Genomic DNA, 22828 nt, shown 5'->3' with positions numbered 1-22828 from the left:
TAACTTAAAGAATTCCGTGAAGAATTCCTTAATCACGAAACCATCACTTATAATAATTCAGGTGGGTAGCTGCTTCAGCACCTGAAGAAGGCTCCACGGCCGAAACGTTGTTTCCTTTCTTTTCTTTTCAGCATGGAATAAACCTATTACTTGTTCCTTTACCACTTATAATAATTTATCCACATACAGTACAGTACACACACTCAAGCTGGAGCCAATTTTCCCAGAAACAATTACCTTGCCAATGTTATGACCCCACCTTAATTTTTCTCACTCAGTCACTAGGGGATGAAGGACATAAGCTTGATGAAGGTCAAGCTGTGGACATAAAACAGTAGTCGATTTAAACACTGGGACCTGTTCCCCAGGGGCAGATATAGGGTGACAGGACAACTGGGAGTGACGCAGGTATTGGTTCATTTCTGTTATTTACCCAAAACAGTAATTGTGAGTCAATGAAAAGAAAAGACAACAAGCAAAACTAAGTACCCTGCCATAACGGAAAAAAACAAACCTAACTCCAGCCCTAAAAAAACAAGTGGTAGAGCCAAAGAAAGGTCTTACGCAACCTAAATTCACTATTCTATCTAACAAAAATTACAATACAGGGACAAAACTGATTAGCAGTAGATCAAACCATGGAAACGCGTAAGCCTTAGTTGCCTAACGAAAGTCCACACTCACGGACACCATTAATGCACACTGAAATTAGGTGAGTAAAAGAACTCACACTCCACGCTAGTCCAAAAGAGAAACTCAGCTTCTAAATGGTTGTAAAAAGTGAAAGACAAGTTCACCGTTAAGATGGTAGCAGGGCCAGCAGCTCAACGTCCAATAAAACGGGAAGTGCCTTCTACCCAGATTAATCCAATAAACAAACCAGAAAAAAAACAACAAATACGGCCAACCTAGGGCCGTGACACTAATATGTCTTTGGACTGTGCAGTACTGTGCATTATATGGTACTGAGCAGTAATCAACTGTAGTTTAATATAATTGGTATGTACAGTGCCTTGCGAAAGTATTCGGCCCCCTTGAACTTTTCAACCTTTTGCCACATTTCAGGCTTCAAACATAAAGATATAAATTTTTTATTTTATGTGAAGAATCACCAACAAGTGGGACACAATTGTGAAGTGGAACGAAATCTATTGGATTTTTGAAACTTTTTTAACTAATAAAAAAATGAAAAGTGGGGCGTGCAAAATTATTCGGCCCCTTTACTTTCAGTGCAGCAAACTCACTCCAGAAGTTCAGCGAGGATCTCTGAATGATCCAATGTTGTCCTAAATGACTGATGGTGATAAATAGAATCCACCTGTGTGTAATCAAGTCTCTGTATAAATGCACCTGCTCTGTGATAGTCTCAAGGTTCTGTTGAAAGCGCAGAGAGCATCATGAAGACCAAGGAACACACCAGGCAGGTCCGTAATACTGTTGTGGAGAAGTTTAAAGCCGGATTTGGATACAAAAAGATTTCCCAAGCTTCAAACATCCCAAGGAGCACTGTGCAAGCGATCATCTTGAAATGGAAGGAGTATCAGACCACTGCAAATCTACCAAGACCTGGCCGTCCCTCTAAACTTTCAGCTCAGACAAGGAGAAGACTGATCAGAGATGCAGCCAAGAGGCCCATGATCACTCTGGATGAACTGCAGAGAACTACAGCTGAGGTGGGAGAGTCTGTCCATAGGACAACAATCAGTCTTACACTGCACAAATCTGGCCTTTATGGAAGAGTGGCAAGAAGAAAGCCATTTCTCAAAGATATCCATAAAAAGTCTCGTCTAAAGTTTGCCACAAGCCACCTGGGAGACACCCCAAACATGTGGAAGAAGGTGCTCTGGTCAGATGAAACCAAAATCGAACTTTTTGGCCACAATGCAAAACGATATGTTTGGCGTAAAAGCAACACAGCTCATCACCCTCAACACACCATCCCCACTGTCAAACATGGTGGTGGCAGCATCATGGTTTGGGCCTGCTTTTCTTCAGCAGGGACAGGGAAGATGGTTAAAATTGAGGGGAAGATGGATGCAGCCAAATACAGGACCATTCTGGATGAAAACCTGTTGGAGTCTGCAAAAGACCTAAAACTGGGACGGAGATTTATCTTCCAACAAGACAATGATCCCAAACATACAGCAAAATCTACAAAGGAATGGTTCACAAATAAACGTATCCAGGTGTTTGAATGGCCAAGTCAAAGTCCAGACCTGAATCCAATCGAGAATCTGTGGAAAGAGCTGAAAACTGCTGTTCACAAACGCTCTCCATCCAACCTCACTGAGCTCGAGCTGTTTTGCAAGGAAGAATGGGCAAGAATTTCAGTCTCTCGATGTGCAAAACTGATAGAGACATACCCCAAGCGACTTGCAGCTGTAATCGCAGCAAAAGGTGGCTCTACAAAGTATTAACGCAAGGGGGCCGAATAATTTTGCACGCCCCACTTTTCATTTTTTTATTAGTTAAAAAAGTTTCAAAAATCCAATAGATTTCGTTCCACTTCACAATTGTGTCCCACTTGTTGGTGATTCTTCACATAAAATAAAAAAATTATATCTTTATGTTTGAAGCCTGAAATGTGGCAAAAGGTTGAAAAGTTCAAGGGGGCCGAATACTTTCGCAAGGCACTGTATATATACAGTATACAGAGTAAATATAGTACAGTACTGTGTGGTTTTAAAGCCATTACAGTATGCTATGTGGAGCAGCAGAATTTGCAGCTTCTTTTAAAAGTCCAATAACCAACTCCCCACCCAAGTGAATGGCTGAACTGAAAAATGATGACATGGAAATGTAAAAAAAAAGTAGGTTTAGAAATGACCAGAGGAAAATTTCTGAACTGTCGTGTATGTGCTATAACACGAACTACTAAAAGAAAAAAAGTAACAGGAGAAAAGGATTATGTTTCAGGCTGCTCTTCTCACTTACTGGACTGCACAGAACTTCTTTCCAATTACACATTACATAAAATATAGCTTCCAAGGAGGTATACATCCACCAAAGGAAATAGATCCAGCAAGCAAATCTACATACATTACACTTCCTCTCCTCTTAAATTAACCATACAAAAAAATGTGAACACACAAGTTATATCAGATTAAACTTAAACTAACCTTATAGAAAAGTAAACAAACAATATGTATCAGAACATTAAACTTTCACTTTTTCCTTTTCTTTTTTACAAATCAAGTCTTTGTGGAGGTTTTCTATACCTCTCGGGGTCACTTCTTTGCAAGCCTCATGGACTTGGGGCCTCGGATTGGTTGGGAACAGTCACATCAGGTATGCTATCATGCTGGACAGTGTCCTTAATACTGGCTGAGACTGGAGTGGTGATTTCAAGAGCATCTTTATCATGGCAACTTGAATCAGAGACAGATGATGGAATGGATTTCACCTGTGCGTCCACTATTTGGTCTGCATGACGTCTCCAAGTAGTTTCTCCAATGTCCACTGTGTATGTCAGAGGGCCTGTTCTGGTGGCAATTGTTCCTGATTGTCACTTGTCAGTCCGATAATCTCATGCAAAGACTTTCTGACCCACATGAAAGCTTCTTGTAGGTTTATCATTCATGTGTGCAAACTGTTTCTTTTCAACATCTCGCCTGACATCTGGTTTGATGAGGTCCATGTGTAATCTCATGTTTCTCATGAGGAACATCATCATTGGAGTTTGGCTGGTGGTAGCATGCACTGCATTCCTGTACACAATTAAGAAGTTGTCCATTTCGTGCTGCAGTTATATGTTTTCATTGTCCATTGCTTTGATTGCTTTCTTGAAAGTCTATATAAATCTCTCTGCTAAGCATGTGGTGACAGGATGGTATGTGGCAGAGTGTGCTTGATACCATTTTTCTTCATGAATATCTGGAACTCATCTGAGACAAACTGACGTCTGTTGTCGTGCAGATTTGTTCTGGTAACCCGTTCCTAGATAATATAGTTCTCAGCACAGAAACAGTCTTTTCAGATGTAACTGTTTTCATTGAAACGACTTCAGGCCTTTTAGAGTGAACGTCAACTGCAATTAGGAACATTGAGTCTTTAAACAGTCCAGCAAAGTAAACGTGCACTCTCTGCCATGGTGCCGAAGGCCACTCCCATGGGTAAAGGGGAGCTAAAGGCGATGTGTTCTGAACCTTCTGACATCAAGGGCAAGCCTTTGTGAGATCCTCAATTTGCTTATCGATTCCTGGCCACCACATGTAACTACGGGCAAGACTCTTCATCTTAACTGTTTAAGATGTGCCTAATTGTCCCTCATGTAGTGTGTATATCATTCTGCCATTCAATTTAGAGGGGATGATCACTTTTGAGCCACATATTCCTGTGTTCCCTGGCATTCGGACAGCTGGTCTCTCCTCACTGAGAATGCTGGATACAACGAGTCTCCATGTGTAGGCAATCCTCTCACAGTAATGTCGTAGACTTTAGATAATGTTCGGTCATTGCGGGTTTCTCTCTGAATGAGGGCATTTGTGACAGGTAACTGACTGAGAATTGTGGTGTGGAATACATCAGCTGAATCAAAAGCATTTGTCTCCTCTGTAGTCCTTAGTGGTAAGCATGTCAAGCTGCCTACATTACCATGGTCCCTTTGTATTCAATTTCATACTGATGGGCACCCAGGAAGAATGACCATCACTGCAGCCATGCCGACGTCATCACTGAGACATCTTTCCTATGGTTGAATATTGAGACAAGGGGCAGATGGTCCGTAACAATGGTGAACTTTTGAACATATAAGGAGTGATGGAATTTTTTTACACCCCATACAAAACTAAGGGCTTCCCAGTCTATTTGAGCATAGTTGCGATCGGCAGTCGTCAGTGATCTGGAGGCGAAGGCTATTGGTCTTTCTGAGCCATCTGGAAACTTGTGTGACAGCACAGCGCCAATTCCATATGGTGATGCATCACACACCAGTCTGATGGGTTAGGATGGATTTAAGTGCCCGAGCACTACATCAGAAGTTATGAGTCTCTTCGTCTTTTGGAAGGCTTGATCAAAGCTGTTTGTCCACTTCCAAAGTGACCCTGTCTGCAACAGTGCATTTAGAGGGTGCAGCACAGTTGAAAGGTTGGGTAGGAATTTATGGTAGTAGTTCTAAGTCCTAAGTATGAATGCAGTTGAGACACATTCTGTGGCTGTGGTGCCTTAAGTACAGCTTCAATTCTATCTTGTGGCTTCTGGAGACCATCCTTGTCTATCATATGTCCACAGTAAGAGATCTCCGTTTTGAAGAACTCACACTTGTCTTTATTGGCTCTGAATCCATACTCACACAGCCTAGCCAGGACCTACTGTAGGTTATTTAGGTGGTCCTCATCATTTTTCCCTGTCACAATTATGTCGACAAGGTAACACTTTGCTCCAGGAATGCTTTGCAGTACTTGGTCCTCTGTCAGAGGGCAGGGGCCGAGGCAATTCCGAAAATGAGATGGTTGTACTGGTAGAGCATTTTATGTGTGTTTAACTTCTTTGACGTATTCTCCATTTCCATTTGAAGGTAAGCTTGGGCTAAATCAATTTTAGTCCCCGCAGATGTGCACGCTTCTTGTCTCTCTTTAGTGGCAAGCATGACAAGCCGCCTACATTACCATGTAGTTTGGTCCCTTTGTATTCAATTTCATAGTCCCTTTCTTCATCACTGGGACTATGGACGTGGCGCACTCACTCCACTCTACCTTAGATAGAATTCCTGACTTCTCCAAATTCTCTAACTCTGCTTCCACTTCGGGGCAGATTGCATAAGGTACAGGTTGAGCCTTATGGAACTTTGGAATAGTGTCCTCTTTCAGTTCAATTTTTGCCTTAATTCCTTTTAGTGTTCCTATCCCTTTCTCAAACACTTGTTCAGCGTCTGCTAGTACCTGAGCCAAACTCTTACTGATATCCTTGTAGTGCCATGTGGGAACACATTTAGTGCTTTTATAGCATGCCAGTCCATCAGTATTTTTCATAGCCACTCACATCCGAGTAATGCAGGGCATCCACTCTCCAATACATAGATGTCTTGCTGCTCATATTCGTCTTTGTATTTCACATTCACTGCTATTTTGCCCTTTGGGGACACCTTTTCCCCTGTATATGTTTTTAATTTTACTTTTTGCAGCGGTATTTTTGAGAACAGATAAAGTGGACCCAGTGTCTAACTCCATTTTGAGTTTAACTCCCAACACTTCTGGAGTTATCCAAATTACCCTGCGATCTGCTTCGATAATGTTATGCAGCTCGAGACAAGAGAGGTCATCAGTGTCTGAACTGGGTTCACTTGTATTTGATTCATTTTTGTTCACCTGGTGCAAATCAGTAGTTTTATGCTTCTCTTTATGTATTCTGTCATAGTTATGTGTGTTCTTTTTCCCTGATTTACACACATACTCTCAATGTGGCCTTTCTTATGACACCTTCTACATTCTTTGTCCTTAAACCAACAGTAGTTTGTATCATGGGACTATTACCGCAGCGGTAATATTTCTGCCTTTTCCCTGGAGTGACTGACATTTTATTTGTTGCACATTCTAATGCTTTTTGTTGCAACTCTAATACATCCTTTTCAGCTGTCTCCATAGATATTGCAATATTCAGATCATGCTCTAGTTTTAAATCTTTCTCTGTTAACAGTCTCTTTTGTATGTTCTCACTATGCATCCCACATACATAAGTCTGTGTCTTAATGCATCTGCCAGTCCAGCTCGAAATTGGCAGTGCTCTGAAAGTCTGCGCAGCTCTGCCATATATTCTGAATACTTTCACCTTTAGATTGGTTCCATTTGTGGAATCTGAACCTTTCGGATATTACCAGAGATTTTGGGTTTAAATGCCCATGTAAAGTGTCAACGATTTCCTTAAACATTTTGTCTGCTGGTTTGATAGAGGTTAACAAACTACAGAGCCACCCGTACGTCTTTGTGGCCATCACAGTCAACAAGACAGACACTCTGTTATCGTCTGCTACATCATTTGCTTCGCAGTACAGTTCCACTCTTTCAACGTAAGTTGCCCAGTCTGCAGTGCTATTATCAAATGTGATAATAGTTCCAATGTTCAACATTTTTGTTGTTATATGTATTTGAATGAACTCACGCAATCCCTTTTTGCTAATGGTTAGCGTGTTTCATTTCACCTTCCTCTCCTCTCTTTCTTTTTTTTCTGGTTTCCCTGTTATCCCTAGACGTGAATCACATCAGGAGATACAAATCCCGTTCTCGTCGCCAATTTTGTCATGTATGTGCTATAACACGAACTACTAAAAGAAACAAAGTAATGGGAGGCAAGGACTATGTTGCAGGCTGCTCTTCTCATTTACTGGACTGCACGGAACTTCTTTCCAATTACACATTACATATAATATAGCCTCCAAGGAGGTATACATCTGCCAAAGGAAATAGATCCAGCAAGCAAATCTACATTAATTAAATTAACATTTTGGAGAAACCCAAGAAGTAGTAGAAGTAGAATGTGTGTAGAGTGAAAGCACTGTGACAACTTGAACCACATGTATGTCACTTTGGCGACATGATACTAGCACAGTGTCTTAGACTATATGGTAGTTTTTTTAACTTAAATAACATGCTGTTGTAGCGGCAATGCTTGTTAATAAGACAGAATTAAGCGTTGGTATGCTATCCTAAAGGAGGCCCCATCTCACCCTCCATCTCTGTGGTGCAGCCACAGAGAAAGTATTCATGCAGGCTGATTTAAGATGTTTTCTTTTGATAAGGAACAAGCTCCCAGACGGGGATGCACTTAGCTAAGCCTGGCTATCATGATCAATGGTCATCCATTGGCGCCTATCAGTCTAGGGAGTGCCGAATGGACATCTGGACTGCATTCTTAAGTGTCAAGAGTAAGTGACTTCTATCTCACCTTGACCAACCAATCAGGGACTGGCAGGGCGTGGTAATACCACGTGGGTCTCCAATGCCCGCCAAACTCTCAACCAATCAGCACACATCTGTGTCTTGGTCAAAAAGGGAGCGCAAGCTCAGATCGGGGCTCTCCTTGGCCATTTTCGCGCATCCTCAGAGACAATCACGTGACAACTGCTGTTGTCTGCAAAAGGACTTGGACTTTGTTCTAAGCGCGAGGCCGAGGATCCCGTACGTACTCAGAATTCTACCAACGTGAATGCTCCGCTTGATCAACGGCAGCCTACAGTTGGACCCTCGTCGACAACCTGAATAGCTTATTCAGAAGCAGCGCTGGACCGGGAACGAACCAGTTTCTTCCCAGGCAAAAGAGTGACTTGTGATGACTCGCGGTCACACTCTGTGCATAGAGACTTTCTACTAGCCAGCCGGACTGCTGGTAGATCCCCTCGGAGCAACGACTGCCCTGCGCGCCGCAGTTAGATTCCTCCGCCCGTCCTACTCCGAGCTGCACCTTGACTGGTTGGCCGGTAGCCAGAGGACGCCGGGACAACGCCCATTGGACAACCGCTGGAACAGAGGCTGCAACAGAGCCTGTCAGCTGGTTTGGTGTTCGTGCCGGGAAATTCCAAATCCATACACAGTGGATAAGTAAACCCCATGTTCTACATTGCGTCTCGAGAATTCAATTGTACCTCAACATAAGTTGTTATCAATTTAATTCATGAGTAATGTATTTACTTATGAGTTTAGAGTAACAGTGGGTAATAACACTGATTAGCGATTTGGTAACCGAACGATATATATTGACATATATTCTCTGTTGTGTATCTCTTTGTGTTTGCATCTCTTCGAAATTATATACCTTGTATATTGATAACCCTCACAGTAAGGTCTGCCGCTCGTATCCAGGCAGACTAGTATATGTTTGGTGCACAATTTATATTAATAAATATATCTCGTGTATTGAACCCGTGTGTGTGCGTTGTTAGTTGTTCTGAAGATTGATTTTCTAAAAGCCCCAACGAACAACCTCGTGATTACTGCTACAATTAATAATTGTCTCAGTAAACCCATCAAACCACTACACTGTCATAAATGTACTTACTGATATTACACCAGACTAAATTAAAAGACTAAATTAAAAGTCGGTGATTAGAAAGTGACTATGAGTAATAGACATTTCAGTCAACGTGACTAAAACTATGACTAACCGAAAAAATGGTGACTAAATTAACACAGGTCCACATACAGCCAAATCCCAGATATTTAGCTGTTACAGACAACCTGCCATTTTGCAGGGGCAGAATGTGAATGGTGAATGGTGAAGATTCATGTGATGAAATTCATTTCAGTTTGATTTTTAGTTAAACAAGTCATAATTCAGTCACACAAAAATGTAAAGCAATTAAATTTTCGTCATTGTCATTGTGTCATTTCCTGAGCATTTCATCATAACTAAAGTGAAAAGAGGTCATTGACAAACATTTTCATCATAATTTTAATCAACAAAATTAACACTTTATTCATTCTAATTCAAATGATAAGTTTCCAATTTAGTAAGATAACTTGATTAAATGTATGTATGTTGTGAGATAATATAGCACAATCATATTTAAACCTTTTCACCACATCCCAATGAATGCGAAAGTCATCAAGAAATGCCTCCAATTCAACTCTTGGGGAAGAATGTAAATTGGTAAATAATGCTAGGATATAGTTAAAGCACAAAAATGAACTTGAGGAATGCCATGTTAAAATTGTTCAATGTACTAATAAGGCCTTATTTAGAATAATAAAAAATTTTGTGCAATTCTTGTTATAGAAAATATATTTCTCCTCTAAAATCTGTCCAGCAAATCTGTGAAAAGCAAACTGTTAAATTGTTCTATGGAGAAGAAAAGGCTGCATGATAATAATGCATATTAGCAAACCTACAAACACTCTGCTGTCTTAAATGAGACAGTTGATCTTAGCTAAGATCAATTGTGTGTGGCTTGAATGCAGCATTGATTTTCCAAAGGTCTAGAAGGCGATCGAAGCTTCCTGAAGAGTGCTTGAGCTGCTATCACTTTGGGTTGAGCTTATCGGGTTAAGGCCAAGCAGCAGATGAGCTGGATGGGAACCAGTGCTTTCCTTTCCTCTCCTTTCTCTCTGAGACAGAGTGAAAAGACAGGCAGTCTCCACACCTGAGGGATGAAAGCAACAAGCTGACATTCTCCAGAGAATGGACCAAGGAAGAATCATAATGGAGCGTAGGAGGGGTACACTCTTCCGGGGTGGAGATCCTTCTCGAAAACCAAGAAATTAAGCTGAGCAACACCTTCTCCGTGTGCAGGGCTGGATCCTGGTTGCATACATCAACTGGAGAGGGCAGAAGTTGAGAGCAATCAAATTCTATGCTCTGACGGAACCACAGAACGGAAGGAAATGTTCGTTGACTTGGCCAACTGCTTCACCACAAACAGACAGGTGGTACTATTGCCAGCAGCCATATCACCCTGCAACTCACAACTGGCAGCCCACTGAGGCTAAGCAGGTGTGAGCCTGGTCAGTACCTGGATGGGAGACCTCCTAGGAAAAACTAAGGTTGCTGCTGGAAGAGGTGTTAGTGGGGCCAGCAGGGGGCGCTCACCCCTTGGTCCATGTGGGTCCTAATGCCCCAGTATAGTGATGGGGACACTATACTGTAAATAAGCGCTGTCCTTCGGCTGAGACGTAAAACCGAGGTCCTGACTCTCAGCGGTCATTAAAAATCCCAGGGCGTTTCTCGAAAAGAATCATGGCCTCCTAATAATCCCCATCTATGAATTGGCTTAATTACTCTGCTCTCCTCCCCACTGCTGATGTGTGGTGAGTGTTCTGGCGCATTATGGCTGCCTTCGCATCATCCAGGTGGATGCTGCACATTGGTGGTGGTGGAGGGGAGTCCCCATTACCTGTAAAGCGCTTTGAGTGGAGTGTCCAGAAAAGTGCTATATAACTGTAAGCAATTATTATTATTATTATTACTCGGCAGAGACTTTAATGTTAACTGGGAGAAGGGAAGCAAAATCTGTTTGACAGGACTGGAGTCGCAGCTCATGCAATTCTCCCTGGTGTACGGTTTCAGACGGTGTTGCCTTAACAAAGTGGGAATGACCTGGAGAAACTCCAGGGTAGTGTGCAGCCACCTGGACTACATCTTTCTACACTCAACCTGCTCCCTGGAGTCTGAAACAGTGTCCCCAGTGTGGTGTTCCGACCATAACTGCATGACTGTGGTGGCTAATGCCAACCTGCCAGCATTCGGTCGTGAGTAGTGAAGCTGAACCAGTAGATACTGGAGGAAGACTGCTTCAAGGCACTATTAGGGGAACACTATGAGAGCTGAGCCAAAATGAAGTGCATCTACAGCTCGGTAGTGGAATGGTGGGAAGCAGTGAAGGGAAGACCCCAAACCTGGCGCAGACCTACTGCAGACAAAAGATGGCCAGGGAGAGGAAGGAAGCTGCACGGCTCCAGAAACAACTGGAGGAGTACAGCTCAGCAAATGGTAAAGGTACCTTCAATTCAGCCTGAGAAAGGGACCTGAAGGAGAGGCTCCACAACCTGTACACTGAGAAAGCCAAGGCTTTCCTGTCCAAAGCACAAAGGGAACATTATGAATATAATGAAACCTGTTCCTCCTATTGATGTAATTAGGTCCAGGGAGCCCAGAAAAAAAAGGGTCATCCACAGCCTGAGATGAGGAGATGGAGAGGAAGTGCTGGACAAGAGCGACAATGTTGAAGCGGGGACTGCATTCTACAGAGAGCTCTTTTCAGAAAAGAAGATAGAGGTGGAAGCAGGGGATCCTTTTCTGATCGTTCCTAAAGTGAGAGTGCCGGAGGAGGAGGGGGGGTAGGATTTAGAGGGACCGATAACAGCAGAGAAGCTGAGGGCGACGCTTTTGTCCATGGAGAATGGCAAAGTGCCAGGGCAAGACGGACTCCCCAAGGAATTATATACCTTCTTCTGGGACACCCTGGCGGCAGATCTAGTGGAAGTGGCGCAAGAGATCTTCTGCCAGGGGAAACTAGGAGACACCATGAGGGAATGTGTCATCTCCCTGGTCTTCAAGGGGGGGAACACCCCATACCTCAAGAATTGGAGGCCTATTGTACTCTGCATGGACATCAAGATCCTGTCCAAGCTACTGAGCAGCAGACCGAGAACTGCCTTGCCCCACATGAACAGTGACCAGAAGTGTGTGGTGGAAGGCTGATCCGCCAGCTGGAACCTCCAGCTCACCAGGGACACCATCGCCTAGATCGAGGACTGGAACGTTCCCATAATGTTGGTGAGCCTGAACTAGGAGAAAGCCTTCAACAGATTAATCCACAATTGTCTGTTCAGTGTGCTGGAATGCTTCAGTTTCGGAAAGAGTTTCAGCCACTGGATAAAGATACTGTACTCTGAAGTGGACAGCGTAATTTCATTCCCCAGGAGTCCAAAGTATGTCAAGGGCATTCTCTTTCACCTCTTCTCTATGTTCTCTTCTCTTCACAGAGCCATTAGTGGAGACGGTGAGACAGTACCCTGTCATCAATGGCCTGGCGATACCAGGAGGTGCTGGGGAAACCCTCAAGATCTCCCAGTACGCAGACAACATGAGGCTGTTCCTGAGCTCAGTCAGGGGGTTTAGGAGAGCCCTGCAGGTCATGGAGCAAAACTCCAGGGCCTCAGGATCAAAGCTCAACCACCGAAAGAGCAAACCCAAGTTCTTCAGACCCTGGAAGAACAGGACAATAGCACCGGAATGTCTCGAGCCCTGTATGGAGCCCCTCAAGATATTGCGGGTTTCGTTCTAGAGCTATGACGAGACCATCAACTGGACTGAGATTACCAAGGTGAATGTGAAGCTGGGTCTGTGGAAAAAGAGGTCACTGTCCCTCATGGAAAAAGTGATGGTGTTGAAAGCAGACATCCTTCTTACTGCTTATCCTGCTTAGGTTTACCTGCTGGCCAGACTCTGGCCAGAACACTGCAAGGGATGGTCTTCAAGTTTGTCTGGAGCAGCAGGTACAAGTACATCACAAGGAGCCGGGACAGGAAAATGCCATGGATAAAAAGTGGTAGGGTTTGGGGTTTGTGGGAAACTTTCATTAGAGTCTCCAGTCTCCAGAAAAGCAGTCCATAGTCCCTACTAACTTAAAAATAGTGATAAAACTATTGTAATAAATCCTTTGCAAATGTACTGGAGACAATGATCTGAATACAGCTCTGTGTATTTTAAACATTGCCTGTCTGTGTATTAAGATAGATGAATACGATTTATTACAAACACATAGATCTCTTCTTTTGTTTCTGTCAATAAAACAGCAATTAAAATGCAGGAACATGCAGAGTTTAAAGCTACAGGAAGGTGGTTGACAGCCTGTAATAACCTAAGAACTCTAGGACTAATTGTTTTCACCATCTAGTGAGATCCTTAGAAAACAAGAGGCAGTCTGGTACAACATTAAAGTGTTTCTTCTAGTTCCCTTGAGATTTATATCAAAAGCAAGGAACACATTTTGTAGAAACCTTAAATATCATAAATGGAGTTTATTACAGAAATTTAGGATGAATGTTAATGCTGTAAACTTGTTCTGTGCCTAATTACATTATTTTATAGCTTTATCAAATCTGTACATTGTCTGTCGATAATGTTTCTGTAGTGCTTTTTCAGCACTCACCATGTGACTGCGCCGGTGGCGCTGTGAGTTAGGTTCCTGACTCCCATGTCACACGGTCTGTGATTGAATCCCATGGAACTATGACTTTATTTTTTAACAAACATTTCTTTGAAAAAATGAAACGTTTCCCTTGCTCAGAGATTAAATAAAACCTCACTCGCACCAAACAAATTAATATTTCTAAACATCACAACATGATCGAATTTAAGTCTTTTTAATAACAATGAATAGTCACCTATGCGTTACAAAATAAACATTTATATTGATTTGAATACTGTATAAAAGCGCTGATTCTTATGCAATGTGTTCCGCCGGGGATTCAAAAACTTTATTTTTTTAAATCGCGTATCTAAGGAAAATTGCAGTATAACTTTGTTCATGCACAAACAGTGGCATGTTACATTAGAATTTGGGTGTCTCCTCTTGCCAGAAAGCTCTAAATTGCATTTTGAGTGCGGTTTTTGACTTTTTCTAAATTGCAACCCAATAAATAAAGCTGATACAGTTTAGACTTACTGTATTCTAAACTGTATTACAGCAGCACATTGGACAATGCAACGTAAATTGCAAAAATGCACTTGGAATCTGTCCAAGCCCTACTACGAAAATTATTTAAACTGCGACACTTATCATTCATCTTTAAATAAACTTTATTTTATATAGCGTTTTAAGCGAATAGGTAATTAGATTGCTCATAAACCTAATCGCTTTTTCTACATAAACACAGCGTGATTGCTCTCTGAAAATGCTTTTTCTTTATATTTAGGCTCAGATTTCAACTATAGATCGTATTATTATAAACTTTCTTGGAAAAATGTATTTTATGTAAACCATGTTTGCTATTAATTCATTTAGGGCTAGAATACGTTCATTGTCTTACAATCGAGTCGAGTTGACATTGGAAGCTTGCCACGCCCGGACTGTTACACCAACGCATTAGCATGTTAAAGCGATTTCATTGAGGAGCCTAGCTTTCTTAACTAGTTAACACTGTACTTCCTACTTTGAAAATACCTGTGAAACCGGTTTAATTCGTCACAGCCAGCACTCCTGCAGAGAGGGGGGTTGTACTTGTTAATGTCCGATGACATACAGTACAAGTGGAAAGATTACAGATTTTAATCGTCTTTTTTCTGAACCAGGGAAAATCTGATCATGTTTCTCTATAACAATAATAAAAAACTTTATTTTACATTATTTTACATATCCCGCTTACACATCGCACGACTTTAATAAATCTATTCTTTATTAATACTTAATAAATAATACTAAAAATACTACAGCAAAGAGATCACTTGGTTTTTGGAATAATTCCAAATAGCACAATGATCCACTGGCATCCCTGAAGTCTGTTTAGTCCATAATCTTCCAAATACAATCACTAAGCAATTATAAGAATTATACCATCCTATTTCTTTGTGATGTCCTGTTAAAACTAAACCTATTTTTATAAGGCTTTTACTCAAAAGATTTCCAATCACACAAAGCATTTGTGAAGTAATATAGTATTTCTAAAGGTTACTGGTACAACATCAGTCATTAAAGCTTAACAATAAAGTTTAGATTGCTGACTATGGACTAACTACATTAACTAACTGCAATGCAACAGTATACATTTTACAAGTAAGAATATCTGGTTGAATTCTTGCATTTGTAGCCAATTTAATGCGAGAGATTTTAAGTTTTAACAGAAGAAAACTACGAATATGAAAACAGCCATAACAACAAAAATTACTGTGCTGAAACAGTACAATTAAACACGCTCTGCAGAAAAGGGGATGGTTGTTAGGTCAGCTTCAGTTTTACACGTACAGTACACATTTGATTTCATTAAAATTATGAGGTACCCTGTACCTGCAGGACTCAAGAGGCTCTCAGTCATGTCACTTTGCAGTTGATGTCTCCTAGAGGTTCCTAGATTCTTATTGTTAATAAAAGGAACAGCATACAGTGGGACTTTTTCAAAAACGGGGAACAAATTTCAACATCCGACTGCACCGAGCACACAAATATTGGTTCTAGGCTCCTCAATCACCTTTGGTCCCTGGATCATGCCCAGCACAGTACAATAATAAATGCTGACCATGACTTTAGAAGCATAAATTACCTTACACTCAATTTAAACACAAGCTGTCTTTAGCCCTCTAAGCTGGTTCATACAGAAATGTAGAGATCCAGGCTCAGAACACACAGCTTCATTAGTGAATACATATGCAGGCCAACTGGAGAAGACGTTTTACAGTGGATGGATTTTTAGAAACATCCCATCAGTGACATCACTGAAGTCAACTCCTAGGTAACTGTCGTGTGGATAGTTTCACAAGAATCAGACAAAGGTTTAAGCATCGCTTGTTCTAGATAAAACTGCAAAAAAAAAACAACAACCCATAATGTACTTCTTTGCGGCTCTGTTTGCCCAAATCATATATTCACAACATGAAATTAGAAAATAATATTACGTAACCAAAATCCGCAATATGGAAACAGAACCTGTGTAATTGTTGACAGATGATGTACTCGTAACATTTTTACAAGACGAACTACAACATTTAAAAAATGACTTGTATGTACTTGATATCTCTAATCAATCCACTGCACTGCATTAAAACAAAACTAAAACTCCCTGGGCATACCGTTTCGCGCTTCTTATCAGTTGCTCAAAAGTAATTTGACCGTATGAAATGCATAATATAAACCTAGAAACATTTACGTGAGCAGTATTTACGTAGTATCGGTGTCAAGACATACCTCTCAAATACTGTAAATCAAGTTAAAAATATCTCAAGACCGATTCTGGTCATAATGAAACCATGTTTTGTGTATGTTTTCTTTAAAGTACCGAGACCAGCCATATACTGTATGTTTATGTTCCAAATTAATGGAAGTTTATGGCCTTCACACGCGTTGCAGTATGCTCTTATTCTTTTTATGCTCAGGCACTAAGATTTCCCTTCAGTGGTAAAATTCCATATAAATATTCAATACTTAAACGGGCACAGTTAAGACATTAAATATACATATACATACTGTATACAGTACAGTTTGCATACGGTAATATGTTTATGTTCCTAAATCAATCTCTTTTATGACCATGTGAAAGGCATGGTGAATCGATTCTCTAAAATTACTGTACTTTGCATAATTGGAAACAAATGCGTGATTGCGAAATGCTGTGGTGTTACTTTTACAAAGACGGTCAATGAAAAAAAGAATGTGGACCAGGGCAATACTTTGAGTTTACACTTACTTAATAATGAAGGTCATTCATTATTAATACTATTAGTAATATCTTCGTTAAAGACTTTGATGGCGACAGTTGAAACATGAGAGGTTGAGCTTTATTAGCTCCACCTTGCGGAAATTCCGGATACTATTATTTTGCTAGCGGTATTTACCAGTAACTCGCGGTAGACTGCGTACAGCGTACCAGAAAATAATGCGGTATCGCCCGCGCATTTTGAATGGCTGCATCTGTATACACACCAGGGCCAATTTTCACAGAAGCCAATTAACCTACTGTACCACCATATCTTTGGGAGGAAACCAGATCACCCTGAGAAAACCCATGCAAACATGGGGAGATCATATAAACTGAACATACTGAACATACAGATAGCACCCCAGGTCAAGCATTGACCCTAAGGTATCAGCGCTGCAAAGCAGCAATGTTAACCATTGTGTCACTGTGCTCCCTGAGGTAACGTCCAAAAGGGCTTAAATGAAGAATTTACTCCTAGATTAATGGAAAGAGGCTTTCTATCAAACACACGCAGGCATCTTCAAAAATTAACAATTCTTTTCTTTGCTTTTTTGAAAAAACTTGGGGGAACTGATCCTGGGAGCAGACCTCATGCCCCCAAGTTGAACTACTGTTTGGAATGTACAGTAGTGTGTGAAAATACTTTAATATTATGCAGAGAAAGAAGGCTATTCAGCCCTCATCTGGTTCGTAGAATTCTTGTGAAATATATTATGTTACTCAAAACATGATGGTGTTAATATCTGTTGTATTCTCATAGCTTAACAGAAGTGTAGAGCAGTACAATAAACCTAAGAACTTGTAAATGATGATCAAATTGCATGTGTTTAAAACACATCAAAGTATATTTTTTAATTTTACAGTTATTTATTTTTAATACATTTGAAATAATTGTATTCAAAGAATTGGATTTTTTTTTCATCTGAGATGCTACTATTAAATACATTTATTTAACAAAATGATAGGAAATAATCATTTTTAAACAGAATTAGAGTAATAATTAAATTAAAGTTAATTATCAGTTTTATTTACTTTTTTGTTTGGTTTTTGGAGATACTGGATAATGACCTTTAAAACATTACACCTGTGCTATGATTTGTGTAAATGGATATGTCTGATTGCAGTGATGTATCCAGACAATTTCTAAATATTCTTGTCCTCAGGATTAGTTTTCAAAGACAATAGCATATTCTCTGAGTTTTGATATCATCTGGGTTCTATCAAAGGCACGTTCATTTTTAAACACATGCACACATGAAGCATTTTTGAAAGAATATAGAAATGATCATCTACTTAATCATTATAGCATTTGTATGAGAATAAGTGGTTTGACTCCCCTACTTGATCTCTTACCTCAGTGACCTCCCCTGTACCCTTTGCCATAATCTTTTAAAAGGCCATCTGTTCTCTTTTAAAGGATATGACTGGGAGGCATTGCTCTCAGACACCAATTGATTACAGAAGCATTAATCAAGGGCACGGATTATCTCCAACATAAAATGTTCACTTCTATGGTACACCAATTACAATTTTATGGGATGGGACATTAGGGTACTGGATGAGCAATCCATTTAAACATTTACTCAACGCCTTGATAAAACCCAAACCCAGAAGGACTGACATAATGGGAAGAGTGTGAGAGGAAAGCATAAAACTATATGACTCCACATTAAACTTAATTGACTGTGTTAGAGATGGATATTAAACCCTATGTTTTATACAAATGTCCTTCCATTAGCAAGCATTGTAGAAGAAGATTGGTCCTTTCCACTTTTGGCAGTCTCATTGGTTTAATGATTGCTTGTTTTATTTCAAATTTAATGACCCCACATTAATTTGCACAAGCTAAAAGGGCTGTATTTTTTACAAAAAAAATATCCTAGTACAATTCCTTAGTCTGCTCAGTTTTGTCGACTCTACAAAAGAAACATTATTATTTCTAATTTGTTTATTTGCTTTTATCAGGAATGGGTTTCTATAGTTATAAATTAATCTTTATTTCTATTAGTACTTTTAACAGGTATTACATACATATACGGTATCAGTCTAGCGTATGTGTATATTGCCCTATTTTAAGATTTATACTTGCTAGTGCTTTTATTGAAATAATTTAAATTAGAACTTTTAGAAAAAGCATTTATGATGATGCTTTTATTTTAAATTTTCAATGACAAATTTGCATTGTTATTACATGATATTGCTCACAGCAGATATCTGTGTAATATTCACCTGTGAAGACTTTTTTGAGGTTACCACTAAAGCAATATTTTGTTTCCCCTCATAACCTACTACCATAGAGAAGAGTGTAAGGCTATATGTATACTTTAGTTTTTTGCTGTAATGTACTATAATAAAAAAAAACTTTATAAACTGTTTTCATTAGAGGAATAACCCTCCTTGAAACAGCCATATGTATTAGCTCTCTCAGAAACTAATTCCTGAAATACAAAGCCAGTAATAACAATATCAGTGAAAATAATAATAGTAAGAGCAGTAATGATGAAGTTGAAAACAACATGATTAGATGATGAAATAATACAAAAAAGATAAAGTCAAATTTGACTAAACTACATTAAGTTAATCTATTTAAACATAGTTGCACTGCACCATAAAAGTGTAAAGCAGATTGTACCAGATTGTAGATTGTAATCAGCACTAACCCTCCTGTAGCCCAAAAGACCAAACTAATTTTTCTAAGCCACAAAAACATTCATATGACATCATTGATCCATTACTTTTTACTTTTCAATGAGGGAAAAAGTTAATGTGCACATTATTAATACAGGAAATTTAACATTTTCTTAAAGGTGGCATTCAGGCAGTTAGTGAGATATGAGACTGTACAGTAGCACTATTAATTTCCTGGGATAAAAGTATTTCTTCTGTGTCCTGAATGTAGCTCTGGAGGGAGCTCATCAGTTCATTGTGAAATAGTTTTAAGGATAATAATTAGAGAATTCTGTGTGACGATAAAAAATCTTAATGGATACACTCAACATGTTCATATCAGCACAATTGCTGTTAATTAACTACTACAACAAATTAGCTACAATGATCAGTGAATCCTCATGCCTGGAAAGTTAGTGCTGTCTTTTTCTGAGGCAATGTCTTCCACCATAAACGTTTTTACACATTTCATCTTACTGCCTATTATTTCTGGTCTATTTCTGCCTGATGGCAGGGTAGCGATTGCTTTTTATTGTTTTGTTCCCTGCCATGTTAATTGTTCACCTGTGTAATATTTAGTAGCGCTAACCTCACTAAAGGCCAGTGGAGTTCCAACCCCCACAACAAGTGACTGACATTATAGGATGTGAGTAAGTTTACATATTAGCATAAACATCATTTCTGAATTGCACCTGGCATTGATTACTAAAAGCTGTCATGTCATCCAGCATTCCTTTCTCACAGTATTATTTTTGTTACTGTTTCAAACACTGTGTACTGATTGATGACCATGCTGAATACAAGGAGAATATGGTTTCAAAGAGGGGAGAGTGGGATATTTTTTTTAAATACTGCTTAAATAATGAAGTATGAAAAACGCATACACAACAAATGCAGATATGTCATTTTAAGATGTGTTTTTTACTCAAAGTTAGGTAATTAAACCATATCTTTTCAAATCAAGAAGTGAAGGTAAAATTGTTTACTGTTTGTTTCACAGACTGTTGGACAGAAATGGGATAAATCATGTAATTGCCCCTCTTGCCTATCCCCTGTCTAGTGCTCTTACACATTTCCTGCAGAAAGCTGGCTTCCATTGAAGTGCCCAATATTTGCAGAAGCAATAGCTTTCAAAACCTTGTGTGAAATACCTTTTTCGGACTCATTGACAGCAGCCTTACTTTCAAGGTTATGCTTAATATATACTTTGCCTATGCATTGATAATAATCTATACTATAAATTCCAATTTAATCTCATAGTTTCTTTTTTAAGTGTAAGAAATTAAACTGTGGAACACTAAGGTCTAGGACTGGACACAGATGACTGTATGTGAATGAATAGTGTGAGTTAATATTTAGATTATGTCTGAAATATGAATGCGGATTCCACAGGACTTAACACCCCCTTCAAAAGATATTGTTAATAGTGTAAATAAATACAATGTATCTTTGTCATCAGATGTTTTGAAGCCCTCGGGAGAAGTAGAATGAAATATGTGTGGCTGGAATGATGTGGTGTGTTGCACTAATTTGCAAAAGAGAGAAGGCCCATCTGTGATGGAACAAAAAGCACTGATTCTCACACAACAAGCCTGGCGACCTTCAGGGTTCACGGGTCCTCAGGGAGTTAGATTTTTGGACTAAAATATTGATATGGTCACTACCTAAAATATTTACTGCTTTTAATTTGTCTGCAAGTGTATCACCTCCAAGCTTGGAGGTGAAATGCAGGTCTCAATCAGTGCTGATGCTGTCACTTGTCTAGACATCTGACAGATAACATCACCAGTTCTGATCTCTGTAAGACCTTGATAGAAATTGATAGAAAAATATTGATATTCTGAATGTGAAGGCTTGTGCTGTCTTAATACAAATGAAAAGCAGTCAATCAGATCTTACACCTAATTACACATAATTTATTTTAGGTAATATGGGTGGTTTTAAAGTTGTGAGAAAAGTAACAATAGAATGCCTTAATTCATTTTCAGGGGATCATATGGTGTTTTTATAATGTTGCATTTTTATTTATGGAGATGGTGAAATTAGAAATTCAAGCTAAAATGTTCTGTTAATAATGCAGGTTTGTAGTGGTGTGAACTCCATCTCCACTCTATTGTCTGCAGAGAAGAAAAAAAACAGGCAAGTCTCTTAAGACTGATTAAAAACTCACTATATACTGAACTCTTTTGTAAGTGTGTTTTGTATTGGGTGATGCTCATATAATTGTTCTGTGTTGTTAAGAGTCATTAACACCGTGATTAGATTCAGTTGTTCCAAGGACCTTCAGGTGCAGAGTCATCTCTTATTTACCCATTCTTTGAAAATGAATGCATTTTAGCCTATTCTTTAGCACATAATATTTAACATATGAACAAGTAGTAAATTCATTCCATGCTGAAAAGAGAAGAAAAAAAACACACTGGAGAAAACATTTACTGGAGCTTCATGTAAACATTGAACAGTGTGTCAACTTCAGTAAAAAGCTAAAGTTGTTGGCATTCCTAATTCATTCCATTACAGTGGTGTCATCAGCAAATGTAAAATGACATATTTAATGGGAAGAAATATTGCCATCTGTGAAGAGAGAGCACAACACTGGAGAGTGTACAGGACTTGAGATATACCAGTGTACTGTAGTTGTTTATGTTAAACTCTTATGCAAATCTAGTAACTGGAGCGATCAAAAACAATGACTTGGTTTCGTCAATTTTTTGCAACAATAAAATAATTTATTGCACAAATTGATGCATGTATCAGTTCAGACAGGAGGATGAAATGGTATGCATATCTGGTGCTTTCTTAATGTATTGTTTCCTAGAAATCTACAGATCCAGTCATTTAGAATGCATGTTGAATAATAGGGCACATTGCACCATTAAGTTACTGCACACCTCAAGTTACTGCAGCACACTGCCCTTGTGGTAATGCACTACTTTCTAAAACTACCAGGGGGAACAGTAATTGCTTAATGTGTTGTGTGGAAGCATTTGGGCTGTCACCCAAACACCTGGTTTTGAAACTTAGTCAATGCTGAGCCCCTTGAGACAATTGTTTTCCAATGATAGAATTTAAGTTGTACACTCTTTAGACTTTTATTAATTTTAAACTATGTATTAATAATAATAAATAAAAACTTTATTTTTTATAGTGCCTTTAAAGGTGGCTTCTCAAAGCACTTTAAAGAATGACAACAATAAATAAGAAGAATACACAATATAAAACACAATTACAATACACAGAAGAGACCGTGGATGGTGATACAAATTATAGTAGGAGCAGAGGGGTAAAGAATGGAACCAGTTAAGTAAAGGCTCTTCAAAAGA

This window comes from Lepisosteus platostomus, chromosome 7, assembly GCF_059453375.1.
Source record: "Lepisosteus platostomus isolate fLepPlt1 chromosome 7, fLepPlt1.hap1, whole genome shotgun sequence".
NCBI classification, from domain to species: domain Eukaryota; kingdom Metazoa; phylum Chordata; class Actinopteri; order Semionotiformes; family Lepisosteidae; genus Lepisosteus; species Lepisosteus platostomus.
Note: the sequence above shows the minus strand (reverse complement) of the source record.